The sequence below is a fragment of the Zingiber officinale genome, chromosome 3A (genome assembly GCF_018446385.1).
Source record: "Zingiber officinale cultivar Zhangliang chromosome 3A, Zo_v1.1, whole genome shotgun sequence".
Lineage (NCBI taxonomy): Eukaryota > Viridiplantae > Streptophyta > Magnoliopsida > Zingiberales > Zingiberaceae > Zingiber > Zingiber officinale.
The window spans coordinates 94,447,457-94,475,171 of NC_055990.1; the positions used below are offsets into that span (position 1 = coordinate 94,447,457).

At 36.2% G+C, this 27,715-nt stretch overlaps 1 long non-coding RNA gene across 10 annotated transcripts in view; it reads left to right on the forward strand.

The window, feature by feature from the left end:
- LOC122052068 overlaps positions 1 to 27,715 on the forward strand; it is a 65,074-nt gene that overhangs the window by 15,541 nt on the left and 21,818 nt on the right. For 4 of the 10 annotated variants that reach the window (XR_006131755.1, XR_006131756.1, XR_006131758.1 and 1 more), the window contains one exon: positions 4,412 to 4,424. The exons of 2 other annotated variants lie outside the window; for them this stretch is intronic. This is a non-coding gene — a long non-coding RNA (uncharacterized LOC122052068). Of the gene's footprint in view, positions 1 to 3,138; positions 3,198 to 4,411; positions 4,425 to 27,715 lie in introns of those variants that run through there. 4 more of the 10 variants (XR_006131765.1, XR_006131761.1, XR_006131754.1 and 1 more) reach the window with 4 other exon arrangements.

Here is a 27,715-nt window from a genome sequence, read left to right on the forward strand (position 1 = left end):
TTTGATTATCTCTTCTTTCGTCCTTACTTTAACTTGCTCTTTTACAATTTTTTTCATTTATTGTTATTTTTCTTCAACTTTTTTTCTATCACTACTCTATGTTTTCCTCTATGTTTTCCTTATTTGTATTTATATTTGTCTTTCATATTTAAAATGCTTGATCTAATTTTTTGTTAAATCTTCATTTTGTATTACTTTTCTTTTCTTTTTCTTTTCAAACTTTTGCTTCTTTTCTTCTTCCCCAATTAGTTCTCTTTAATTATTTTGCTCTCTTTTTTGTTTACTATTTTTCCTATTTCTTTCTACTTTTAAAATATGCATTCTAATTGTTGATCTTCAATTTTATCTACTTCCCCTTTGTCCTCTTTTATGATAACTAAAATTTGATGATCTTTTTTGTTTATAATTTAACCATCCTTTTCATGTTTTTACTTGTCTATATTATTTTGCATTCGAATTGTGATGATGTCCATAGTTGATTTATATTTTGTGTATAGTCTAATTGTGTCATTAGAATTGTTTAATGTGAGTACTATTTGTTTAATGTAAATCAATTTTCGACACTATTTCAAAAATGTGAGTAATTGAGAATTTTATTAGAACTTCAAGTTGTTCCATTGAACAAACTATATATTTTTGTAACCTACTTTGCACTTCCTTTTCTTCATCTTTTTTGCTTAATTTTTTTTGTTACTTTGTTTCCTTTGTATGCTTCTTTTTTTTTCCCTTTCACTTGTGCTTTTCCTTTTAAATTTGATTACCCTCATTGCTACTATATGTTGACTCTCTCACTAAAATTAATGCTCGTTGTTCTTATAGCAGTTCCTTTTTCCTTGATGAAAATATCTTATTTTCCTTTTTATTTGTGATCATTGATGTGCATGTCGAATCCATATTTTGTTTATAGACTTCCATTGTTTTATTCAAATGGTTTAATGTTATTATAATTTGGTTAAAATAAACTGATCATTATATCATAATGCTGAAATTCAATTACTTGAATTACTTGAGTCTTTTATTACAAGATCTTCAAGGTATTTCATCCAACAAACTATGCTCTTCTTATTATTTCCTCATTTGCGTTTTTCTCTTTTTCCACCTCTTTTCTTTTTTTTTTGTTTCATCTTTAACTTCTTTTTTCCTCTTGTTTCTTCGATTTGTCTTGTCTTTCTCTTTTAATGTTTGTTTTTTTCTCTCCTTTTAGCTTATTTTCGTTTGCTTGGTCTCTATTTGTTCTTATTTTTTTTCAATTAATATTATTTATTTTGTGGTCATTTTTCTTCCTTAATTTTCATTTTCTTTATTTTCATCTTGGGTTTTTGGTTTTTTTGTACCTCTCTTCATTTTTTTCCGTTGTCTTTTTCTTCTAGTTTACAATTTGATAAATTTATTTTTATATTTTTTATTTCTTATTCATCGATCAATACCTTTATTTTTTATTCTAATTTTCATCATTCTTGATTTTAATTGTTTTCTCTCCTCTTCCCCTTCTTTTATTATCTACTCCATACGCTTGTTCATTTTTTAATGCCTTAATTATCTACTTTCTCATCTCTATGTCTCTTCTCTTCTTCTTCCTCCTTGATCCTTATCTATTTTTTAAAATTCTGTCTACTTCTCTTTCTCCTCTCTCTTCTCATGAGGTTTATTTTTAAAATTTTTTTGTCTACTTTATGGGCACTCTTTTATTCTCCAATAACTTTATTCACCTATAATTTTTAATTCTCTTCTTGACCATCCTTTATTTTTTCTATTTTTGTCTTTTCTCTCAATTTTTATTAGAATGACAAAAGGTTATGTATATTTTTTTACTACATGATTCGACCTACAACCTATGTTTAGTTATATAATGTGAGATCTCGGAAAAATTTAAATAAATAAGGTTATTTGGGAAATAGCCTTATAGAATTTTTCCGAAATTTTTAGAAATTTTCTGGGGATTTTTCGGAGCTCGTACGACGAGTTTTGAGGAGATCAATTCCGGGTACGGATAAGGCCTATTTGGGATACCCATTTAAGTGAGGAAATGTTTTTAATTATAAATCATTTTCTTTTCTTTAAATTCCCTTCCCAAGTGCCGTTTCCCCCAAACCCGACGCCGATCACCCGAGTCTTCCTCCTCTCCTTACTTCCCCGATCTTCCTTCCGTCTCTGTGCTCTCCCTCTCTCGCGGATCACTCGGCGCCGAGGCCGAAGGAGACTCATCATCGGAGCTCGATGGTGCCGAGGAGCTGGATCCGATCGGGGGTCCTGATCCGGTGAGTTCTGCGGCTGAGCGTCAACGGCGAGGTGGCTAGGGCACGGTGAGGAGCAAGATTCGCCGACACCCAACCGATCGACCTCCGTTCTTCTCTCCTCGCGCTGCTCATAGTGCGATCCACCTCTTCAATGGCCGGATCTGGATCGAGCCGTGCCACCCGACCGCCGGCGTGAAAGGGGCGATTAGGGCTTCAAAGGTAAGCAATCGAACCTTCTGTTGCGTTCTTGTTTCAATCCATGCCTTAGATCCATCGCCGGAGCTTTGCCCTTTGGATCTTTTGGTGCTAGATGATTTTGATCCTCTTCTTTGTGGCTGATTTAGATCACGGGATTGATTTCCAGGTGAGGTTTGGTGATCAGTGAAGTGAGGGTCTGTTGCTGTGAGGCTGGAATTGTGATCATTGCGGTGAAATTGAGGGCTGTGGATCAATAGGTGTGGCTAGGTTTCTTGTTCTTGATTCCAGAAATTGCTTGGTCTCGGCAGCAACAATCCTCTTATCCCAATAGCCACAGTAGCTGTGGAATTGAGGTATGGTTTTTGATCTTGCTGTAGGTTAGTTAATTTAGGTTTATGATATGAATTAGGAGTATTTGGATTACTAGTTGTTGATTATGATTAGATTTATTTACGTAGATTTAATCTAATGGAATAATTAGGGTTAAGCAATTAACCCTAATTAACTATTGGATCTAATCTAAGTTTGGATTTCTAATCAAATTGGTGGTTAGGGAATAGGTAACTAACCCTAATCGACCATTAGGTTTAGTTAGGTAAGTTGTGATTATGTGATTAGGGTTTTGCCCTAATTTGATTTTAGGGATTTTATTTGGCTATTCTTTGGATCTAGTTAAATAATATATATATGTTGTTTGACGTAGGACTCTGATTCGAGACGGGCGTCTTGACTTCGGATTTGGATTGACTGTACCTTCTATTTGAGGCGGGTACCCTCTGACTTATCTTTTGATAATGTCTTATGATATGTGTAGCTTATATATACTTACTAGTGGTAGATAGTAGATTATTCTCTCTCTTGGGCTTAGCTAGTTGATACCTATCACATGCTTCATCTGCTAGTTGCTTTACTTCAGGATTGGATAGTTTATCTCTTGCCATGTGTATATATGTTCATAGAGATGTATATCTATAGTGCTCTACTCTACTGGATTAGTTGCTTTACATGTGTGATACATGCTCTTGGATTCATGATACCTACATCATTGTTATATGTGATGTCTTTGGATTTATGCTGTTTCTTATCATTGTTATATATGTGTTTGTCTGTTTGGCATCTACACATATGGAGGAGGCTTTGTTCAGGTATGTCATATTGTAGCCGCATGCACCATATCGCATGATTGCATGCTGGGCGATTGACGACTCCATTATTGTTGAGCTCGTCGGTCGGCTACATCGACCGCTGCACACGTGACCACTGCATGGGTAGTGGCACAACACACGTGGTGTGTAGGTTGCTCGGTGGTGCTCACTGGAGGCTCCACTCATGGGTAGTGTGATAGGCGTGGTAGCGCACCGGGTCCCTCCCGTCATTGTGTCTCGGGAGATGAGGCATGGCGCTCCTCTATAGTGAGGTTGGAGGATAGGTGTACTCCGGTGCATCCCGTCCACTCGGTGTAGTGACGGCAGAGTGCACGGTGTCACAGCCCTACCCACGCGGTCTCACCATTGTGTGTGAGATTCTGACTGGCGTCGGGGTGACCATGTCATATTGCATCATATGCACGGATTGCATTCGTTATGATTGATGCATTTTGGTGATTGCATATGATTGACATGCATACAGGATACATGCTTTTGCTCTGACTATTTTTATCTCTGTATGTGGACAGTCAGTTGCCCAAGCCTCGCAGGTGAGCACAGTTTATTTCAGTTATGCATTTTCTTATTATTCTTGCTATAGACTGTACCTTATGCCTATTGCTGGTTACTACAGTTTATTTCGGCTATGCATATATGCTATTCTGTTAGGAGACTATACCGTAGGTTGTATGGTTAGAGAACTGTACTATTGATCACATGGTTTAGGAGACTGTACCTTAGGCTATTACTGGTAGTTATATATTGCTGTACATGTCTATTGGATTACCTGCTGAGTTCATTGAACTCACCCCGTTTTTATTACCATTTCAGGTTGAGGCCGTCGGGGAGATTCCAGTCGCTAGCCCCATTATCGCGAGGATTTTCCTTGTCGGATTTATTCTGCTCTTGCGTCTTATATACTGGTATTGTGGGTTTGTATTGTGGACTTTATGTCGAACCTTTGGGTTTGCTGCTTTTGTTTTCCGCTGCAGATTTTCACACTACTTCGTTGATTTGTTTTCTTCGTTGTAGTGGAGTATGATGTGTACGTATATCTTTGTTGGTTTTATATCGTTCTTCCTTATTAAACTGCGTGGATTGAGTATATGTTGAGCTGTGTGGAATATTGATATAAACTGCGTGGTTTGTTTCTTATTTGTACTGTATTGTTCCGGCCGAGTGTGGCCGAGGTATAGATATATGTATACTGAGATTCATATTGTCCGCCGTACAGGGGAGATGCTGTCGAAATTTCTTCGGACAGGGACTACCTGGGGCGTGACAATTTTTTTGGTATCAGAGCTAGGCTCACGATACTTGCTCTTCGCTTTGGATTTTCGAGGTTTATCTGATACCAATTTATTTGGTATCAGAGCAAAGTTTTGCGATACCTACTTGTCGGGTTTCGGATTTACGATACTTTCGTGAGCATTCCTCGATATTTTCGGATTGTACGGATCTCCGTCGATTTTATCGTTTCGGAATTCCGAGGTATTTTGACGAGATTTTATTGGATCTATTTGGGCGCTATGCAGCGACAGGATATCTCCAGACGGCAATAAGTAATTCAGGTAATTTTATAGTTTTCATACCTGTAGTGATATCTGGATAACATTTTTTTTTTTTTTTTTTTTTTACATATATGATACGTGTTCTAGTACTTAGACGTGGTCGCACATGTATGAGGGCGATCGATTCTCTAGAGACAGAGTCTTCAGAGAGTTCTGTTAGGGTTGAGCCTGTCCATCAGGGATAGACTCCTCAGGGTATTGTGACCACGTTAGACTGTCAGATCCTGACGGTTCCGACTTCAGAGGTACCTACCTCGCCTGTACCGCCAGTAGTACCTACAGGGTACTCGGCACCTCCTCTAGCCATGCCTACTGCGTACTCGGTACCACCACAGACATCTGTGCTGGTTACTACATACTCGGTACCTGCACCAGCAGTACCGGTTACATCTTACCCGGTACCGCCCATCGTACCTTTAGTCGTCCCTACTTATGCCTACTCTGTAGTTCCACTAGTGGTTCCTACCCTGTTTATGTGGCAGCACCAGTGGTACCTCTTCCAACCTATCCATCAGTACCACCCATAAGATCAACTCTAGTGATTCTGCCCAGATCCGCAGCGATATCTACGGATATGGTTGCGGCACTAGCGTGGATCCCAGCCTTAGCGGAGTTGGTGAAAAGATCAATTCACGCTATTTCGCGGGGAGACTGATCCGAGCGTGGCTCAATCTTGGATAGAGTCTATGGAGCGGACATTCTTTTACATGGCCTGCTCCGAGTGGGAGAAGGCTGAGCTGGCTGCTTATCACTTACGAGATGGGGCAGAGATCTGGTGGGACACACAGCGCTCGATCATAGGCGAGCAGCATGTTATATATACGAGATTTAGAGAGGCATTCGAGAGTCAGTGTTTTCCCCGGGCGTATCAGATGACACGACGGTAGGATTTTCTAAGTCTTCGGCAGAATAATCGCTCAGTGATGGAGTATAATGTCGAATTTAATCGGTTGGCCAGATTCTGTCCTGAGTTAGTTGTCGAGGATAGATCTCGTATGCTTCAGTTTGTCCAGGGACTGCACCAGCATCGAAAGCTCCGTATCGTATGGCACCGAAAGAGTTGGACGAACTGAAGGTTCAACTCCAGGAGTTATTAGATAGGGGATTTATTCGCCCTAGTGTATCTCCGTGGGGCTCTCCTGTACTATTCGTCAAGAAGAAGGATGGTACTCTGAGGTGGTGCATTGATTACAGGCAGCTGAATGCAGTGACTATCAGAAATAAGTACCCCTTGCCACGGATTGAGGATTTATTTGATCAGCTTAGAGATACATCAGTGTATTCCAAGATTGATCTGCGGTCTGGATATCATCAGCTGAGAGTCAGAGATTCTGATATTCAGAAGACAGCATTCCGCACCAGATACGGACAATATGAGTTTTTGGTAATGCCATTTGGGCTTACCAATGCTCCTGCAGTATTTATGGATTTGATGAACCGTATCTTTCTGGAGTACCTAGATCAGTTTGTTATTGTGTTTGTCGATGATATATTGATCTATTCGCGTTCCGAGGAGGAGCACACGGAGCATCTTCGCATAGTCTTAGAGACTCTTCGACGACATCACCTGTATGCGAAGTTCAGCAAGTGTGCGTTTTGGCTTCCCTCAGTTGGTTTTCTAGGACACGTGGTGTCTAGCCGAGGTATTTCTGTGGATCCTCAGAAGATCGAGGCTATCACTAGCTGGGAGCAGCCGAAGTCAGTCCAGGAGATCCGTAGTTTCTTGGGCTTGGCTGGATATTACCGACGATTCGTTGAGGGTTTCTCCAGCATTGCTATGCCGTTGACACGTCTGACTAGGAAAGGCGTGAAGTTCACGTGGTCAGAGGCTTGTGAGACCAGCTTCCAGGAGCTGAAGCGGAGATTAGTATCAGCACCAGTCTTGGTTTTACCTTCTGGTGATGACGGATTCATACTTTACACAGACGCATCTCTTCAGGGCTTGGGCGCTGTTTTGATGCAGCACGGTAGGGTAGTCTCCTATGCTTCTCGTCAGTTGAAGGAGCATGAGAAGAACTACCCAGTACATGATTTAGAGCTAGCCGCTATTATCTTTGCTTTGAAGATTTGGCGACATCATCTTTATGGTATTACTTTTGAGATTCTTACTGATCATAAGAGTCTCAAATATATTTTCACCGAAGGAACTCAATCTCCGACAGAGGAGATGGATGGAGTTCCTGAAGGATTATGATTGTACTATTAGCTACCATCCGGGTAAAGCTAATGTGGTTGCTGATGCACTTAGCAGGAAGTCCAGAGGGACTTTAGCTTGTCACCGAGTTTTAGTCACGGACTTGATTGAGATCTCTCGAGTTGGGCCTTGAGGCGAGGGCCAGACGGGCGGTATTCTTGTTACCATGGTGGCTCATCGTCGATTAGGATGAGGATTCGAGGCCCAGGGAGATCGACATTCTGATTCATTAGCGACAGATAGCTTCTTGGACGAGAGTTTACGAGGCGATGAGGATTGTTTATTTCGAGGCGATTATGTACCTCGGTCTCACCCGGTCATGGAGGAGTTACTTCAGGAGGCTCATCGATCTAGATTTGCTATCCACCTGTGGGACCCGTATGTATCGTGATTTGAGGCGTTCCTATTGGTGGAACGGTATGAAGAAATCGCATATTTTGTAGCTAGATGTCTTGTCATCAGCAGGTGAAGGCCGAGCACCAGAGACCTGCTGGATTACTTCAGAGGATCCCTATTCCCGAGTGGAAGTGGGAGCACATTACTATGGACTTCGTGGTTGGTTTGCCTAGGACTCGACGAGGCCATGATGCGATTTGGGTAATCGTTGATCGATTAACCAAATCCGCACACTTTTTAGCGATCCGGAAGACTGATTCTCTGGATCGATTAGCAGAGTTATACTGTCGTGAGATTATTAGATTACATGGTGTTCCTTTGAGCATCATATTAGATAGAGACCCACGGTTCACGTCCCGATTCTGGCAGAGTCTGCAGCAGGCCTTGGGCACACAGCTTCGTTTCAGTACGGCATTCCATCCGCAGACAGATGGGCAGTCAGAGCGGACTATTCAGACATTGGAGGACTTGCTGAGATCTTGTGTCATGGACTTCGGAGGCAGTTGGGAGGACCACCTGCCATTAGTGGAGTTCGCCTACAACAACAGCTATCATTCGGCTATCCAGATGGCACCGTTTGAGGCGTTGTATGGTAGGCCTTGTCGGACACCCACCCTCTGGGAAGAGGTTGGGGAGGCCCAGTTGATAGGACCTCAGAGAGCTCAGCAGGATGCAGAGTTAGTTCGCACTATCAGACGGAGGATGTCAGAGGCTCAGGACCGTCAGAAGAGTTATGCTGATCAGAGACGGAGACCCCTGGAGTTCTCCATTGGTGATCACGTATTTCTTAGAGTTTCACCCACGAAAGGGGTGAAGAGATTTGGTCTCCGAGGTAAGCTAGCTCCCCGATATATTGGACCATTCCAGATCTTGGAGAGGATTGGAGCAGTAGCTTACCGTCTGGCGCTACCACCATCTCTAGCTGGCATTCACGATGTATTCCATGTATCTATGCTGAGGAGATACGTATCCGATCCGGCACATGTTCTGTCAGATATATCTGTTCCTATTCAGCCTGATGTTACTTACGAGGAGGTCCCGGTACGGATTCTGGACCGTAGAGAGCGTCACGGTCCGACTGGTTAAAGTCGGATGGCAGCATCATTCTGACGAGGAGGCTACGTGGGAGCTGGAGGATACGATCCGAGCTCGATACCCCCATCTTTTTACTTGAGGTATGTGGGTTAGAGTTCCTTTCAGCATTTATACTGTTTGGTTATATTTTAGTGTTTGCTGTTAGTTATAGCGAAATTTGGGGACCAAATTTTTATTAGTAGGGGAGGATGTGAGATCTCGGAAAAATTTAAATAAATAAGGTTATTTGGGAAATAGCCTTATAGAATTTTTCCGAAATTTTTAGAAATTTTCTGGGGATTTTTCGGAGCTCGTACGACGAGTTTTGAGGAGATCAATTCCGGGTACGGATAAGGCCTATTTGGGATACCCATTTAAGTGAGGAAATGTTTTTAATTATAAATCATTTTCTTTTCTTTAAATTCCCTTCCCAAGTGCCGTTTCCCCCAAACCCGACGCCGATCACCCGAGTCTTCCTCCTCTCCTTACTTCCCCGATCTTCCTTCCGTCTCTGTGCTCTCCCTCTCTCGCGGATCACTCGGCGCCGAGGCCGAAGGAGACTCATCATCGGAGCTCGACGGTGCCGAGGAGCTGGATCCGATCGGGGGTCCTGATCCGGTGAGTTCTGCGGCTGAGCGTCAACGGCGAGGTGGCTAGGGCACGGTGAGGAGCAAGATTCGCCGACACCCAACCGATCGACCTCCGTTCTTCTCTCCTCGCGCTGCTCATAGTGCGATCCACCTCTTCAATGGCCGGATCTGGATCGAGCCGTGCCACCCGACCGCCGGCGTGAAAGGGGCGATTAGGGCTTCAAAGGTAAGCAATCGAACCTTCTGTTGCGTTCTTGTTTCAATCCATGCCTTAGATCCATCGCCGGAGCTTTGCCCTTTGGATCTTTTGGTGCTAGATGATTTTGATCCTCTTCTTTGTGGCTGATTTAGATCACGGGATTGATTTCCAGGTGAGGTTTGGTGATCAGTGAAGTGAGGGTCTGTTGCTGTGAGGCTGGAATTGTGATCATTGCGGTGAAATTGAGGGCTGTGGATCAATAGGTGTGGCTAGGTTTCTTGTTCTTGATTCCAGAAATTGCTTGGTCTCGGCAGCAACAATCCTCTTATCCCAATAGCCACAGTAGCTGTGGAATTGAGGTATGGTTTTTGATCTTGCTGTAGGTTAGTTAATTTAGGTTTATGATATGAATTAGGAGTATTTGGATTACTAGTTGTTGATTATGATTAGATTTATTTACGTAGATTTAATCTAATGGAATAATTAGGGTTAAGCAATTAACCCTAATTAACTATTGGATCTAATCTAAGTTTGGATTTCTAATCAAATTGGTGGTTAGGGAATAGGTAACTAACCCTAATCGACCATTAGGTTTAGTTAGGTAAGTTGTGGTTATGTGATTAGGGTTTTGCCCTAATTTGATTTTAGGGATTTTATTTGGCTATTCTTTGGATCTAGTTAAATAATATATATATATGTTGTTTGACGTAGGACTCTGATTCGAGACAGGCGTCTTGACTTCGGATTGTACCTTCTATTTGAGGCGGGTACCCTCTGACTTATCTTTTGATAATGTCTTATGATATGTGTAGCTTATATATACTTACTAGTGGTAGATAGTAGATTATTCTCTCTCTTGGGCTTAGCTAGTTGATACCTATCACATGCTTCATCTGCTAGTTGCTTTACTTCAGGATTGGATAGTTTATCTCTTGCCATGTGTATATATGTTCATAGAGATGTATATCTATAGTGCTCTACTCTACTGGATTAGTTGCTTTACATGTGTGATACATGCTCTTGGATTCATGATACCTACATCATTGTTATATGTGATGTCTTTGGATTTATGCTGTTTCTTATCATTGTTATATATGTGTTTGTCTGTTTGGCATCTACACATATGGAGGAGGCTTTGTTCAGGTATGTCATATTGTAGCCGCATGCACCATATCGCATGATTGCATGCTGGGCGATTGACGACTCCATTATTGTTGAGCTCGTCGGCCGGCTACATTGACCTGCGCACCACGTGACCACTGCATGGGTAGTGGCACAACACACAGGGTGTGTAGGTTGCTCGGTGGTGCTCCGCTGGAGGCTCCACTCATGGGTAGTGTGATAGGCAGCGTGGTAGCACACCGGGGTCCCTCCCCGTCATTGTGTACCGGGAGATGAGAGCATGGCGCTCCCTCCTATAGTGAGGTTGGAGGATAGGTGTACTCCGGTGCATCCCGTCCACTCGGTCACTCTTCAGGGGTAGTGACGGCAGAGTGCACGGTGTCACAGCCCTACCCACGCGGTCTCACCATTGTGTGTGAGATTCTGACTGGCGTCAGGGGTGACCATGTCATTTGCATCATGTGCACAGATTGCATTAATTATGATTGATGCATTTTGGTGATTGCATATGATTGACATGCATACAGGTTATATGCTTTTGCTCTGACTATCTTTATCTGTGTATGTTTACAGTCAGTTGCACAAGCCTCGCAGGTGAGTACAGTTTATTACAGTTATGCATTTTCTTATTATTCTTGCTATAGACTGTACTTTATGCCTATTGCTGGTTACTACAGTTTATTTCAGCTATGCATATCTGTTATTCTGTTAGGAGACTATACCGTAGGTTGTATGGTTAGAGAACTGTACTCTTGATCCCATGGTTTAGGAGACTGTACCTTAGGCTATTACTGGTGGATATATATTGCTGTACATGTCTATTGGTTTACCTGCTGAGTTCTTTGAACTCACCCCGTTTTTATTCCGTCGAGAGATATTCCATCGCTAGCCCCTTTAGCGCGAGGATTTTCCTTGTCGGATTTATTCTGCTCTTGCGTCTTATATACTGGTATTGTGGGTTTGTATTGTGGACTTTATGTCGAACCTTTGGGTTTGCTGCTTTTGTTTTCCGCTGCAGATTTTCACACTACTTCGTGGATTTGTTTTCTTCGTTGTAGTGGAGTATGATGTGTACGTATATCTTTGTTGGTTTTATATCGTTCTTCCTTATTAAACTGCGTGGATTGAGTATATGTTGAGCTGTGTGGAATATTGATATAAACTGCGTGGTTTGTTTCTTATTTGTACTGTATTGTTCCGGCCGAGTGTGGCCGAGGTATAGATATATGTATACTGAGATTCATATTGTCCGCCGTACAGGGGAGATGCTGTCGAAATTTCTTCGGACAGGGACTACATGAAGTTAATTAAATTTAAAGTCGTCTTATCAATATAATATGTGGGTACTCTATTAAATTTATGTTTGTCTTCTTTTTTTCCTTTTTCATCTTTCCGAATTAATCCTCTTTAATTCTTTTTCTTTCTTTTTTTCTTCTTCTTTACTAGATCTTGTTCCTTGTATTCCCTTTTTTCTTTCCTTCTTGTTACTCTATTTTAAATATTGTTATTCAATCATATATATATATATATATATATATATATATATATTGTCTTCTTTCACCACTCTTCCCTTGTCCTTTGTGCTTTTCTTCACCTTTGCTTATGTCTTTTTATCACTTGATTTTTTTTTTCTCTTCTTCTTTGTATGCTTTTGTTTTCTTCCCTCCTTGTCTTCTTCCTCTATCCTTGTTTATTCTTCTTTATTCTTTATTATTTTTTATTTACTTTTCATTTTCCACTATAACTTTTGATTATCTCTTCTTTCGTCCTTTTCGTTATCTTGTTCATTTTCATTTTTTTTTTCATTTATTGTTCTTTTTATTCTTCAAATTATTATTTTTTATTGCCACTCTCTATGTTTTCCTTAGTTGTATTCATATTTGTCTTTCTTCTACTAATATTCAAAATGTTTGATCTAATTTTTTTGATTAATCTTCGTCTTATATTACTTTTATTTTTTTTTCCTAACTTTTTTGCTTCTATTTCTTCTTTCCTAATTTGTTCTCCAATTATTTTTCTTCTTCTTTTTCGTTTTCTATTTTTACTATTTCTTGCTTTTTGTTTCCTTTTAGTGAATTCTAAATGTTGATCTTCAATTCTATCTACTTCCTCTTTGTCTTCTGACTCAACTAATATTTGATAATCCTTTTTTGTTTACAATTTAACTATGCTTTTCATATTAGATAATGCACTCTCCATGGTACTTTTTTTGTTAGATTTTTTTTTAAAAAATATAGCTTACTTGCATATTTTATTTTGCATTGGAATTGTGATAATGATGTCCATAGTTGATTTATGTTTTGTGTGTAGTCTAATTATGTCATTAGATGTAACAACCACCCTTCTTTACTAATCTCTAAGGATGGATGCTACTTAACTATAACTTTACTTAAGTAATGTTGCCTATGCTAATAAAAGCAAAGCTAAAAGAAAATTTCAGACTGCCATGCAAACCTTTTTTTTTTTTTTTTTACTGTTCTTATTGTAACCGCCTTTCATATCATGCAATTTAAACATTTCTATATGTGATTACATGCTGAGAACGGAAAGAACTCTTTCTATAAAAAGAAAACTAAACTCAAACAATAAACTAGCATACCTAGAAATTGTTATAGACAGAGTTATAGAGAAACTAGTCCTCAGTATGCTACATTCAAGCTTAAAGGTAAGTCCATGCATGTTATGGTTTCGCATAGAATTCTCAGTTTAGAGCAACTGGAAAAAAAAGTAGTCAACTGCATTATATACTATAGGGTTCGGTTGCTGCTTCTAACAGTGCTAGCAACCTAACCAATACGAAAGAACAAAATGAGTAACAGCTAACCATTTATTCTCCCATTCCAGGTACACCAATAACCTTCTTAGCATACAATTTAAGACACCATAGTAACAATTCTGATAGGGGTATTTCCAACAACACGGCATAAACAAGTCTAACATGCACTTTACCCATTTCAAGGCTTGAAAGCAATTACAGTACATTTAGGAACAACTGCAGATCACGAATATATCATGCAATTCTATTTGGTACAGCAACTGAGCATGCAAATCTTTCTGAATTTAAACAGCAGTGCATCCCAACACAATTAATGCTATAACATTGATAATAAGACACGTACATGGCAGTTCAAATGCAGAACTTTCAGCAATGACTAACTCCATTAGTGCAAGGAATAATAATACTGCACTAAATTTTAACATGCAACCAAAGCAATCACCTGAGGCTACTTTACAATGAAAACCAAATTTTCATATGCATTTACTTCCATAAAACATTTAACCATGCATTTAACCATCCGAATGGTTCCAGAAATCCAACAGAAACAAAAACAAAACATTTAAACACTTCATAACAGCAAAACAGAAAGAGTAACAGAATTTGTATTTCCTCTAAATTCTCCTAGTTATTTAAGAAGAAAACTCAATAAATTAACTTGCAGCAATTTATTAGCTAGATCCCAAGCTTCCATATCCGCCACCACACACACACCATCAACGTCTCCTTGTCGCCTTCTCCTATACCATTTTAGCCTTTCCTTTATTTTTATCCATATCTGCAGTAGGAGGAAAAAGTAGTATCTATAAGCTAAAAGCTTAGTAAGTGCTTTCTACTCACAAAATCCGATAAGGAAATGCATAAGCATAAAAGAAAGCAGGGAAATACATGCTCAACATGAAAATAGCAAATGGAACTACATCATGCATCTTTAAAGGAAACAACAATTTAATTTGCTAAAATTGGCAACTTTGATAAAAGAACTTGTTCTGTTTGTTTCCAAATAAATACTTGTATACTTTAAAAATAATATTCAACTTTACTTGGGCCCGGCATTGTACCACTTTGCGGCCTTCCTTAATGAGAATTGAGGTAGCTAATCCCGAAACCATTAAGACACTTCTAGACCTTATGTCTAGGGGCAACTTGGAGCCCATCCCTTGGACATTGTGTCCGGTACATGCCTTTTAAAAGTAAAATACTTTTCTTTATATACTTCTTTAATCACTTCTTTTAAATAAATGCCTTGGCATCTATTTAAGCACTTAGTGTGCCTTGATTCTAACTTCTGAAACTTAGGATCAGATTGTATCCTAATATTGCTTTACTTGTACTTCTCTCATTTATTCAACAAACAAGAGATTTTAAACTACATGGCACTGATATAAAATATTATCCAGTACATGTTCAAATAAACTCCACAATAATTAAAGAAAGAACAACTATATCACGGAAATATAACATGATATGTTCAAATCGGATTCAACAGCCAATAACAGAACTACATGGTCATAGACGGTAATCTTAGCTAAGCTCACAGCAGCAAAAGTTTCTACACATCAAGCTTGTATCAACTAACTTATTCATAAACCATCAATCTTGCTTGTATCAACTAACTTATTCATAAACCATCAATCTTTCATCATGCTGTAGCTGGAAGTAATTTGTATTCTACTTAAACATGCTTGAATTGTGAGGTAACTACATTTAGATAAGCATGCTGTAACCAATCCAGAAGACACTTAAAAAAAAACTGTCCGTGATCAAAAAAACAGCAAACGAACTTGAACCAAAGCCCAAACCGAAATGCTAGCAGAGGTTTAAAATCTGGACAATAGGCTAGAATGAAGGGCTGCTCTTGTTCATTACACAACAACAAGAAAATGCGAACAAAAACCCCAAAAGCTACTCCTACCGCAGGTGAGAAGCACTTACAATGGGTTCTTGGACTTACAACCGGAGAAAGAGACCTAGGGTTCGGACGAGGTGAAGGTTTCGGCGATCCCTTCCTATCCGCGTGTTCTCCTTGACGAGGAGACCACGAATCCGCGAACAACTCTCGGAAAGAAGTCCTCGCCGGCCGCCGGAAACGAGCCCTAGCGCCGTCGCCCCTTTTTCGCCCGAGAGGAGAAGGCGGCGTCGCGTGGTGAGGAGGGGAAAGTGATTTGGGGTTTTTAGGGTTCGGGGAGGAATTAACCTCCTTTAATAACTTGAGTGATCCGAATCTACCTATAACTCAAATATATTCGTTCACATACTTAGTTAACAAAACGAGCTCAGCTCGGTTGGTTGGGCCGCTTACTGCTTGGGCCCGAGAAGCTGGGTTCGAATCCCAGCTCTTGCACTTTGGTTTTTTATTTTATCTTTTTCCTTTTAAACTTTCTCCACTCGGTAAAAATACCAAACGGACTCCAAAAATTGCATAAAAATACTCTAAAAATTCCTAAAAAAATCTCTAGAATATTTAAAAGCATTTTCAATTATTTTTGAAGATATTCAGAACTCAAAATAAGGAAAATTGGGTCGTTACATTAGAATTGTTTAATGTGAGCACTATTTGTTTAACGTAAATTAACTTTTCACACTATTTCTTAAATTTGATAAATTGAGAATTTTGTTAGAACTTCAAGTTGTTCCATTCGACATACTATATTCTTGTAACCCTTATCCAACTTTCCACTTTCTTTTCTTGATCTTTTTTGCTTTATTTTTTGCACTTTGTTTCCTTTGTATGATTGTCTTTTTTTTTTCCATTTCACTTGTGCTTCTCCTTTTAAGTCTAATCACCCTTCTTGCTACTGTATATTTGTCTCTCTCACATATAACTTTATAGCGTGAAAAAAAATTAATTATCCTCTTTGGTTTACAATTTAAGTTTTTTAGTTTCATATTCATTAATGCTTGTTGTTCTTGTAGCAGCTCCTTTTTCTTTGATGAAAATATTTTATTTTCCATTTTATTTGTGATCATTTAAGTGCATGGCGAATCCATATTTTGTTTATAGACTTCCATTGTTTTATTCAAATGGTTTAATGTTATTATAATTTGGTTAAAATAAACTGACCATTATATCATAATGCTGAAATTCAATTACTTGAATTACTTGAGTCTTTTATTACAAGATCTTCAAGGCATTTGATCCAACAAACTATGCTCTTCTTATTATTTCCTCATTTACGTTTTTTTCCTTTTTCACCTCTTTTCTTTTTTTTTGTTTCATCTTTAACTTCTTTTTTCCTCTTGTTTCTTCGATTTGTCTTGTCTTTCTCTTTTAATGTTTGTTTTTTTCTCTCCTTTTCTTATTTTCGTTTGCTTGGTCTCTATTTGTTCTTATTTTTTTCAATTAATATTATTTATTTTGTGGTCCTTTTTCTTCCTTAATTTTCATTTTCTTTATTTTCATCTTGGGTTTTTAGTTTTTTTGTACCTCTCTTCATTTTTTTACCGTTGTCTTTTTCTTCTAGTTTACAATTTGATAAATTTATTTTTATATTTTTTATTTCTTATTCATCGATCAATACCTTTATTTTTTATTCTAATTTCATCATTCTTGATTTTAATTGTTTTCTCTCCTCTTCCCCTTCTTTTATTATCTACTCCATAATTTTAATGCCTTATTTATCTACTTTCTCATCTTTATGACTCTTTTCTTCTTCCTCTTCCTTGATCCTTATCTATTTTTTAAAATTCTGTCTACTTCTCTTTCTCCTCTCTCTTCTTATGAGGTTTATTTTTTAAATTTTTTGGTCTACTTTATGGGCACTCTTTTATTCTCCAATAACTTTATTCACCTATAATTTTTAATTCTCTTCTTGATCATCCTTTATTTTTTCTATTTTTGTCTTTTCTCTCAATTTTTATTAGAATGACAAAAGGTTATGTATATTTTTTTACTACATGATTCGACCTACAAACTATGTGTAACTACATAATACATGAAGTTAATTAAATTTAAGGTCGTCTTATCAATATAATATGTGGGTACCCATTGGGAAGCTAAAATTTAGTAGCAAATATATAAGCCAAGAACGATTTAAATATATTGGAATCTCACTTTAGTAGGTCGAGTTGGTATGAATGTGTACTGGTTACCTATGTCATTCTTCTCTATCAATGTGTATTTTCTTTTCTACACTATCTACTTCCTTTTTGTACTTTTTTACAACTCTTCCTTTGTCGTTGTGCTTTTTTTGTCTCATGTCTTTTTTTATCATCTTATTTGTATACTTTTCTTTCTCTTTCCTCCTTGTCTTCTTCTCATGAAGTTTATTCATTGTTCTTAATTTTTTGTTTATTTTTATTTTGCTTCGCTTCTCTTTCATTTTATGGGTTTCTATTTATATTTGTCTTCTTTTTTTCCTTTTTCATCTTTCCGAATTAATCCTCTTTAATTCTTTTTCTTTCTTTTTTTCTTCTTCTTTACTCGATCTTGTTCCTTGTATTCCCTTTTTTCTTTCCTTCTTGTTACTCTATTTTAAATATTGTTATTCAATCCTATATATATATATATATTGTCTTCTTTTACCACTCTTCCCTTGTCCTTTGTGTTTTTCTTCACCATTGCTTATGTCTTTTTATCATCTTGATTTTTTTTTTCTCTTCTTCTTTGTATGCTTTTGTTTTCTTCCCTCCTTGTCTTCTTCCTCTATCCTTGTTTATTCTTCTTTGTTTTTTATATTTTTATTTACTTTTCATTTTCCACTATAACTTTTGATTATCTCTTCTTTCGTCCTTTTCGTTATCTTGTTCATTTTCATTTTTTTTTCATTTATTGTTCTTTTTATTTTTCGAATTATTATTTTTTATTGCCACTCTCTATGTTTTCCTTAGTTGTATTCATATTTGTCTTTCTTCTACTAATATTCAAAATGTTTGATCTAATTTTTTTTGATAAATCTTCGTCTTATATTACTTTTTTTTTTTTTCCTAACTATTTTGCTTCTTTTTCTTCTTTCCTAATTTGTTCTCTATTTATTTTTCTTCTTCTTTTTCGTTTTCTATTTTTACTATTTCTTGCTTCTTGTTTTGAATATGTTGATCTTCAATTCTATCTACTTCCTGTTTGCCTTTGTTAGATTTTTTTTTAAAATATAGATTACTTGCATATTTTATTTTGCATTGGAATTGTGATAATGATGTCCATAGTTGATTTATGTTTTGTTTGTAGTCTAATTATGTCATTAGAATTGTTTATAATGTGAGCACTATTTGTTTAACGTAAATTAACTTTTCACACTATTTCTTAAATTTGATAAATTGAGAATTTTATTAGAACTTCAAGTTGTTCCATTCGATATACTATATTCTTGTAACCCTTATCCAACTTTGCACTTTCTTTTCTTGATCTTTTTTGCTTTATTTTTTGCACTTTGTTTCCTTCGTATGATTGCCTTTTTTTTTTCATTTCACTTGTGCTTCTCCTTTTAAGTCTAATCACCCTTCTTGTTACTGAATGTTTGTCTCTCTCACATATAACTTTATAGTGTTAAAAAAATTAATGATCCTCTTTGGTTTACAATTTAAGTTTTTTAGTTTCGTATTCATTAATGCTCGTTGTTCTTATAGCAGTTCCTTTTTCCTTGATGAAAATATCTTATTTTCCATTTTATTTGTGATCATTGATGTGCATGTCGAATCCATATTTTGTTTATAGACTTCCATTGTTTTATTCAAATGATTTAATGTTATTATAATTTAGTTAAAATAAACTGACCATTATATCATAATGCTGAAATTCAATTACTTGAATTGCTTGAGTCTTTTATTATAAGATCTTCAAGGTATTTCATCCAACAAACTATGCTCTTCTTATTATTTCCTCATTTGCGTTTTTCTCTTTTTCCGCCTCTTTTTTTTTTTGGTTTCATCTTTAACTTCTTTTTTCCTCTTGTTTCTTCGATTTGTCTTGTCTTTCTCTTTTAATGTTTGTTTTTTTCTCTCCTTTTAGCTTATTTTCGTTTGCTTGGTCTCTATTTGTTCTTATTTTTTTCAATTAATATTATTTATTTTGTGGTCCTTTTTCTTCCTTAATTTTCATTTTCTTTATTTTCATCTTGGGTTTTTGATTTTTTTGTACCTCTCTTCATTTTTTACCGTTATCTTTTTCTTCTAGTTTAAAATTTGATAAATTTATTTTTATATTTTTTATTTCTTATTTATCGATCAATACCTTTATTTTTTTATTCTAATTTTCATCATTCTTGATTTTAATTGTTTTCTCTCCTCTTCCCCTTCTTTTATTATCTACTCCATATGCTTGTTCATTTTTTAATGCCTTATTTATCTACTTTCTCATCTCTATGTCTCTTCTCTTCTTCCTCCTCCTTGATCCTTATCTATTTTTTAAAATTCTGTCTACTTCTCTTTCTCCTCTCTCTTCTCATGAGGTTTATTTTTAAAATTTTTTTGTCTACTTTATGGGCACTCTTTTATTCTCCAATAACTTTATTCACCTATAATTTTTAATTCTCTTGTTGATCATCCTTTATTTTTTCTATTTTGTCTTTTCTCTCAATTTTTATTAGAATGACAAAAGGTTATGTATATTATTTTACTACATGATTCGACCTACAACCTATGTGTAGTTGCATTATATATGAAGTTAATTAAATTTAAGGTCGTCTTATCAATATAATATGTGGGTACCCATTGGGAAGCTAAAATTTAGTAGCAAATATATAAGCCAAGAACGATTTAAATATATTGGAATCTCACTTTAGTAGGTCGAGTTGGTATGAATGTGTACTGGTTACCTATGTCATTCTTCTCTATCAATGTGTATTTTCTTTTCTACACTATCTACTTCCTTTTTGTACTTTTTTACAACTCTTCCTTTGTCCTTGTGTTTTTTTTGTCTCATGTCTTTTTTTTATCATCTTATTTGTATACTTTTCTTTTTCTTTCCTCCTTGTCTTCTTCTCTTGAAGTTTATTCATTGTTCTTAATTTTTTGTTTATTTTTCTTTCGCTTCCCTTCTCTTTCATTTTATGGGTTTCTATTTATATTTGTCTTCTTTTTTTCCTTTTTCATCTTTCCGAATTAATCCTCTTTAATTCTTTTTCTTTCTTTTTTTCTTCTTCTTTACTAGATCTTGTTCCTTGTATTCCCTTTTTTCTTTCCTTCTTGTTACTCTATTTTAATTATTGTTATTCAGTCTTTTATATATATATATATATATATATATATATATTGTCTTCTTTTACCACTCTTCCCTTGTCCTTTGTGCTTTTCTTCACCTTTGCTTATGTCTTTTTATCATCTTGATTTTTTTTTCTCTTCTTCTTTATATGCTTTTGTTTTCTTCCCTCCTTGTGTTCTTCCTCTATCCTTGTTTATTCTTCTTTGTTTTTTATATTTTTATTTACTTTTCATTTTCCACTATAACTTTTGATTATCTCTTCTTTCGTCATTTTCTTTATCTTGTTCATTTTCATTTTTTTTTCATTTATTGTTCTTTTTATTTTTCAAATTATTATTTTTTATTGTCACTCTCTATGTTTTCCTTAGTTGTATTCATATTTGTCTTTCTTCTACTAATATTCAAATTGTTTGATCTAATTTTTTTTGATAAATCTTCGTTTTATATTACTTTTATTTTCTTTTTTTTTCCTAACTTTTTTGCTTCTTTTTCTTCTTTCCTAATTTGTTCTCTAATTTTTTTTCTTCTTTTTCATTTTCTATTTTTTACTATTTCTTGCTTCTTGTTTCCTTTTAGTGAATTCTAAATGTTGATCTTCAATTCTATCTACTTCCTCTTTGTCTTTTGACTCAACTAATATTTGATAATCCTTTTTTGTTTACAATTTAACTATGCTTTTCATATTAGATAATGCACTCTCCATGGTACTTTCTTTGTTAGATTTTTTTTTTTAAATATAGATTACTTGCTTATTTTATTTTGCATTGGAATTGTGATAATGATGTCCATAGTTGATTTATGTTTTGTGTGTAGTCTAATTATGTCATTAGAATTGTTTAATATGTGCACTATTTGTTTAACGTAAATTAACGTTTCACTCTATTTCTTAAATTTGATAAATTGAGGATTTTATTAGAACTTCAAGTTGTTCCATTCGACATACTATATTCTTGTAACCCTTATCCAACTTTGCACTTTCTTTTCTTGATCTTTTTTGCTTTATTTTTTGCACTTTGTTTCCTTCGTATGATTGCCTTTTTTATTTTTCCATTTCACTTGTGCTTCTCCTTTTAAGTCTAATCACCCTTCTTGCTACTGTATGTTTGTCTTTCTCACATATAACTTTATAGTGTGAAAAAAATTAATGATCCTCTTTGGTTTACAATTTAAGTTTTTTAGTTTCGTATTCATCAATGCTTGTTGTTCTTGTAGCAGTTCCTTTTTCCTTGATGAAAATATCTTATTTTCCATTTTATTTATGATCATTTATGTGCATGGCGAATCCATATTTTGTTTATAGACTTCCATTGTTTTATTCAAATGGTTTAAAGTTATTATAATTTGGTTAAAATAAACTGACCATTATATCATAATGCTGAAATTCAATTACTTGAATTGCTTGAGTCTTTTATTATAAGATCTTCAAGGTATTTCATCCAACAAACTATGCTCTTCTTATTATTTCCTCATTTGCGTTTTTCTCTTTTTCCGCCTCTTTTTTTTTTTGTTTCTTCGATTTGTCTTGTCTTTCTCTTTTAATATTTGTTTTTTTCTCTCCTTTTAGCTTATTTTCGTTTGCTTGGTCTCTATTTGTTCTTATTTTTTTCAATTAATATTATTTATTTTGTGGTCCTTTTTCTTCCTTAATTTTCATTTTCTTTATTTTCTTCTTGGGTTTTTGGTTTTTTTTGTACCTCTCTTCATTTTTTACTGTTGTCTTTTTCATCTAGTTTACAATTTGATAAATTTATTTTTATATTTTTATTTCTTGTTTATCGATCAATACCTTTATTTTTAATTCTAATTTTCATCATTCTTGATTTTAATTGTTTTCTCTCCTCTTCCCCTTCTTTTATTATATGCTTGTTTATTTTTTAATGCCTTATTTATCTACTTTCTCATCTCTATGTCTCTTCTCTTCTTCCTCCTCCTTGATCCTTATCTATTTTTTAAAATTCTGTCTACTTCTCTTTCTCCTCTCTCTTCTCATGAGGTTTATTTTTAAAATTTTTTGGTCTACTTTATGGGCACTCTTTTATTCTCCAATAACTTTATTCACCTATAATTTTTAATTATCTTCTTGATCATCCTTTATTTTTTCTATTTTTGTCTTTTCTCTCAATTTTTATTAGAATGACAAAAGGTTATGTATATTTTTTTACTACATCATTCGACCTACAACCTATGTCTAGTCATGAAGTTAATTAAATTTAAGGTCGTCTTATCAATATAATATGTGGGTACCCATTGGGAAGCTAAAATTTAGTAGCCAATATATAAGCAAGAACGATTTAAATATATTGGAATCTCACTTTAGTAGGTCGAGTTGGTATGAATGTGTACTGGTTACCTATGTCATTCTTCTCTATCAATGTGTATTTTCTTTTCTACACTATCTACTTCCTTTTTGTACTTTTTTACATCTCTTCCTTTGTCCTTGTGCTTTTTTTGTCTCATGTCTTTTTTTTATCATCTTATTTATATACTTTTCTTTCTCTTTCCTCCTTGTCTTTTTCTCTTGAAGTTTATTCATTGTTCTTAATTTTTTGTTTATTTTTCTTTCGCTTCCCTTCTCTTTCATTTTATGAGTTTCTCTTTATATTTGTCTTCTTTTTTTCCTTTTTCATCTTTCCGAATTAATCCTCTTTAATTCTTTTTCTTTCTTTTTTTCTTCTTCTTTACTAGATCTTGTTCCTTGTATTCCCTTTTTTCTTTCCTTCTTGTTACTCTATTTTAAATGTTATTATTCAATTCTATATATATATATATATATATATATAGTCTTCTTTTACCACTCTTCCCTTGTCCTTTGTGCTTTTCTTCACCTTTGCTTATGTCTTTTTATCATCTTGATTTTTTTCTCTTCTTCTTTGTATGCTTTTGTTTTCTTCCCTCCTTGTCTTATTCCTCTATCCTTGTTTATTCTTCTTTGTTTTTTATTATTTTTTATTTACTTTTCATTTTCCACTATAACTTTTGATTATCTCTTCTTTCGTCCTTTTCTTTATCTTGTTCATTTTCTGTAAAATACGGTACCCAAATAATAATTAAATAATAAGGCTAAGGGACGAATAATCTTATTGGAATTTTTAGAAATTTATAGAAATTTTTTGAGAATTAATTGGAGCTCGTATGAGGTAGGTTAAGGGGATTAATTATTGGGCCAAGGAAAAGTCTGTTTAAGTTATCCGATTTAAACGAGGAAATGTTTAATTTCCTTAAATGTTTTAATTTTCCTTTCCTTTAAAATCTCTCTCGTGCCCTAACCTTGATCGCCGAACTCCCTCTCCTCCTCACGCGATCCCCTCACCTCGCTACACCACAACCGACGATTTTCCCTCTCGAGCCACAGCTGCCTGCCCTAATCCTTTCCCCGCCGCCGACTTCTCCCGATTACCCTTGCGAGTTCCTGTGCACAGCCGGGACTTCTTCTTCCTTGAGCTATAGCCGCCGCTTCTCCTTGCACCAGCATCACGGCAACAACTGATCTCCCTCACGCAGGCACCACAGCTTGCGATCTCACCCTCAGCAGAAGTCGCGGCCGCTAATTCTCTCCAAGTCGTGCCCTAACCAAACCAGCAAGTAGATTCCCTTCGTAAGTATGATCCTTTAACATACTTTTGTTGGCATTTCTGTTGGGTTTTGGATTGGATGTTGTTCTTGCTTTGTAATGGTTTTGGATTCCAGTGTAGAATTGAAGGAGGTGATTGAGATTTGACTTTGGGTTCTTGACTGGTGATGGTCTCGGGTTACAGGGCAGTTCTGGTGAATTGATGATTGGGCTCTTGCTCGGAGGATTGTGATGCAGTTTTGTGTTGCTGGTTTTTCTGTGTTTACAGATTTCGGACAGAATTTGTTAGGTAGGTTATGGTTTTGCTGCTGTGTAGGTTCTCTGATTATGCAGGGAAATGGATTAGGAAAAAGTAATAATGAATCATTATGGTTACAAAATGAGTGGAATGTGCTATTGACTTAGGTGAATCGAGGTTCATAGTTGAATTGAGGTTTTTCCCTAATTAAGTTAAGTTTCGGTTTAGCTAGTGTCGTTTATGAAATTAGCTAAATTGTACATCACGTGATTTGCGGGACGTTGATTGAAGACGGTTGATACAATCTACGTATAAAGGCGGGTACTTCTTACTTTGATTCTCTAGTTCTTCGAACTTAGTGCATGAACTATTTTGGATAAGAATTGCTTTATCTTGACTCCACTCGTAATTTTTCCTGTGATTGATACTTCCACTCAAAATCTTTGAGTTACTCATTTTTATATCCATACAGTCTCTTGTTGTTGTCCATGATCAGTAGCAGATACTAGATAACATGTTTGTATGTTTTGACTGTTACTTATTTATGTACGATATTGAGCATGCTGGCTTCATGTAGCATACCTGTTTCTGTTTATATATATATATATATATGATGACTGTTGCATTGTTCGCATCATGTCATTGCATGCATGCCGCATCCTCGGCCACTCGAGAGAGTGGTAGCTGGAGTTGATGCCGCTTGTCCTGTCGTGCCGCACTCGGCCACTCGTGTGAGTGGTAGCTGGAGTACGAGCAGCAGGGACCCCGTCGCAGATGTAGCTAGTTAGCTACTATGCAACTGTCCCCTCGGCCACTCGTGTGAGTGGTAGCTGGAGTGGTGTACAGTCTGTCACTGACCCGGCCTCTCGACCATACAGGGGTCATGGTGCGGAGAGGTGGGCGGGAGTGACCATCCGTGCATACGCTGTTGTTATTATATTTGTTTTGGCTGCTGTCTATATATGCTGTTATTGCTTACTTACTGCTGTTGTTCACGTATGCTGATATGCTTACTTGTGTTGAGATATATTCTCATTGTAGATGTTTAGATATTGGTTTAGTCATTGGAAATTTATATATACCTTGCTTATTACCTCTGTAGTTATGAGCAGTATGATAGCAGATTAGTATCGGTTCTGACTTACTATACCTAGCCTAGGATATGGTTTCAGGTATGAGCGTCTATTTTGGTTCTATTATAGTATCTGCTATTTCTTTTATGAGATTGTATACGTTTGGCACTTTCTATCTGTATGTTATGTTCATGCACTATCCCTTTCTTTACCCGCTGAGTTCCAATACTCACCACCTCGCAAAATGATTTTCTTTCGCCAGGTAACAGGTAGATGAGTCATGGATGCTTGGAGTAGATGCAGGTTGCCAGTCCCACGTCACACTCGAGGATAGTTCTTTTTCTGGTTTTAGTTTCCAACACTATTTATGTTTTGGTTTTGTGAACTTGGTATTGTATGCGTCGATATGGTTTATGGAGTCTAGTCTGTTGGTTGCAGGTAATTTAGTTAGTGTCTTTGTCGGTCACACATTCGTTTTCCTTTTGTGATTTTCGCTGTGTTTACATCCAGCCGTGTAGGCTGAGTATTTATCGTTCTATCTTCCGCTGTGTGTGTTTCTATTTTGTTCCAGCCGTTTAGGCTGATGGTTATAGATGATGGTTATGTGTTATTTCATTTTGTCCAACGAGTTGATTGAGTATATTCAACTGCGTGTTATGTTGTTTCTATTTGTGCATATATTCCAGCCGAGTGTGGCTGATGTATATTTTGTATGTAGTAATGTTTCATATTGTCCGCCGTACAGGGGAGGTGCTGTCGAAATTTCTTCGGACAGGGACCCCCCGGGGCGTGACAATTTAGTGGTATCAGAGCGGGTTTACGATGTCTGTTGTTTTTCGTGTTTTGTATTTTCGAGTTAATCTGATACCAATTTAGTGGTATCAGAGCCCAGGTTGCGAAGCCTATTTTTATTATTCAGGTTTTACGATTTTTCTTTCGTGTTTTGAATTTTCGAGTTAATCTGATACCAATTTAGTGGTATCAGAGCTCAGGTTTTCCGATGCCTATTTTTGATGTTTTGGGGTTTATGATGTCTGTTGTTTTTCGTGTTTTGTATTTTCGAGTTAATCTGATACCAATTTAGTGGTATCAGAGCCGGTTTCGTGATCTGGATTTTCGATGTTGGGTTGTGTGTTTTTGGAATTTCGATCTTGTTCGTTCTATGATTTTCGGTGTTACGATTGTTTTGTTTTCCCTTTGTAAGTTGATCCCTCGATGTGACTCTTGAATTGTGGGACCAGGCAGCGACAGATATCTTCGAGCTATAGGATGTAAGTTGTCTATTGTTGAATCATTTTTTCCTGATGATGCCTTGCCATGCATTACCAAAGTAACCTTCGATCCATCTATTGCAACGATCTTCTTGTATGGACATGTGTCACCTCTTGGTTATACCAACTTTGCTTTCCTAGATCATCCATTAGTCACATTGTTTGTGCTCTGCCTAGCAAACATTTTGCTCATACACATGGTGGAATTTAGTTTTACTTATCCACATTAGTTACCCCTTAGATCTACTTGTACACAATAGTTTAGATGGGAAGTTGTGGTGGCATTCTTTTGAACCTTCTAAATTCCAGGACTAGATATAGCGTATTGATTCATCATTAAAGGTGACCTCAAACTAACACCACGTTGAAGGCCTGTTTCCAATTTTGCATGATGTCTTTTCTATGTAAAAGTTGCTCTACTCATTTGTTTTCTTACTACTCTTTCCATCTACATCTCACTAAGCTTGAATTGATTTCTTACCAGGTTTGAATGTGTGGTTTATAAACCATCATTTTTGTTTCAAGCATATATAAACCTTTTTGCTAACAACACTGTTCCTCTCATGGTCAATGATTGGTCCCGATCTGGACATAAAAAGATTCTCAAATGTATGATAATCAGAGAGTACCTTCCCTTATGTTTTTATCTGCTTATTATAATCCAAATACAACGTGCTACTTCTTTGACCACTATTTCAATGATTCTGATTCATCCCTTCTCCTGGGTATAAGGTTTTGTTTTTACTCCATCAATCTATGTTCTTTCTAGTTTCTTTTCTCCGATGTTTACAAGTTGCTTGTGTGTTATATTACAACAGTTGCAATAGTTACTAGAATTCACAGTTGTTATGGTAGGATGCAGCATTTCTTCACGGTTTCACTTTGTGCTCTAGTTATTAGTTCAATCATAAATATTTGAATA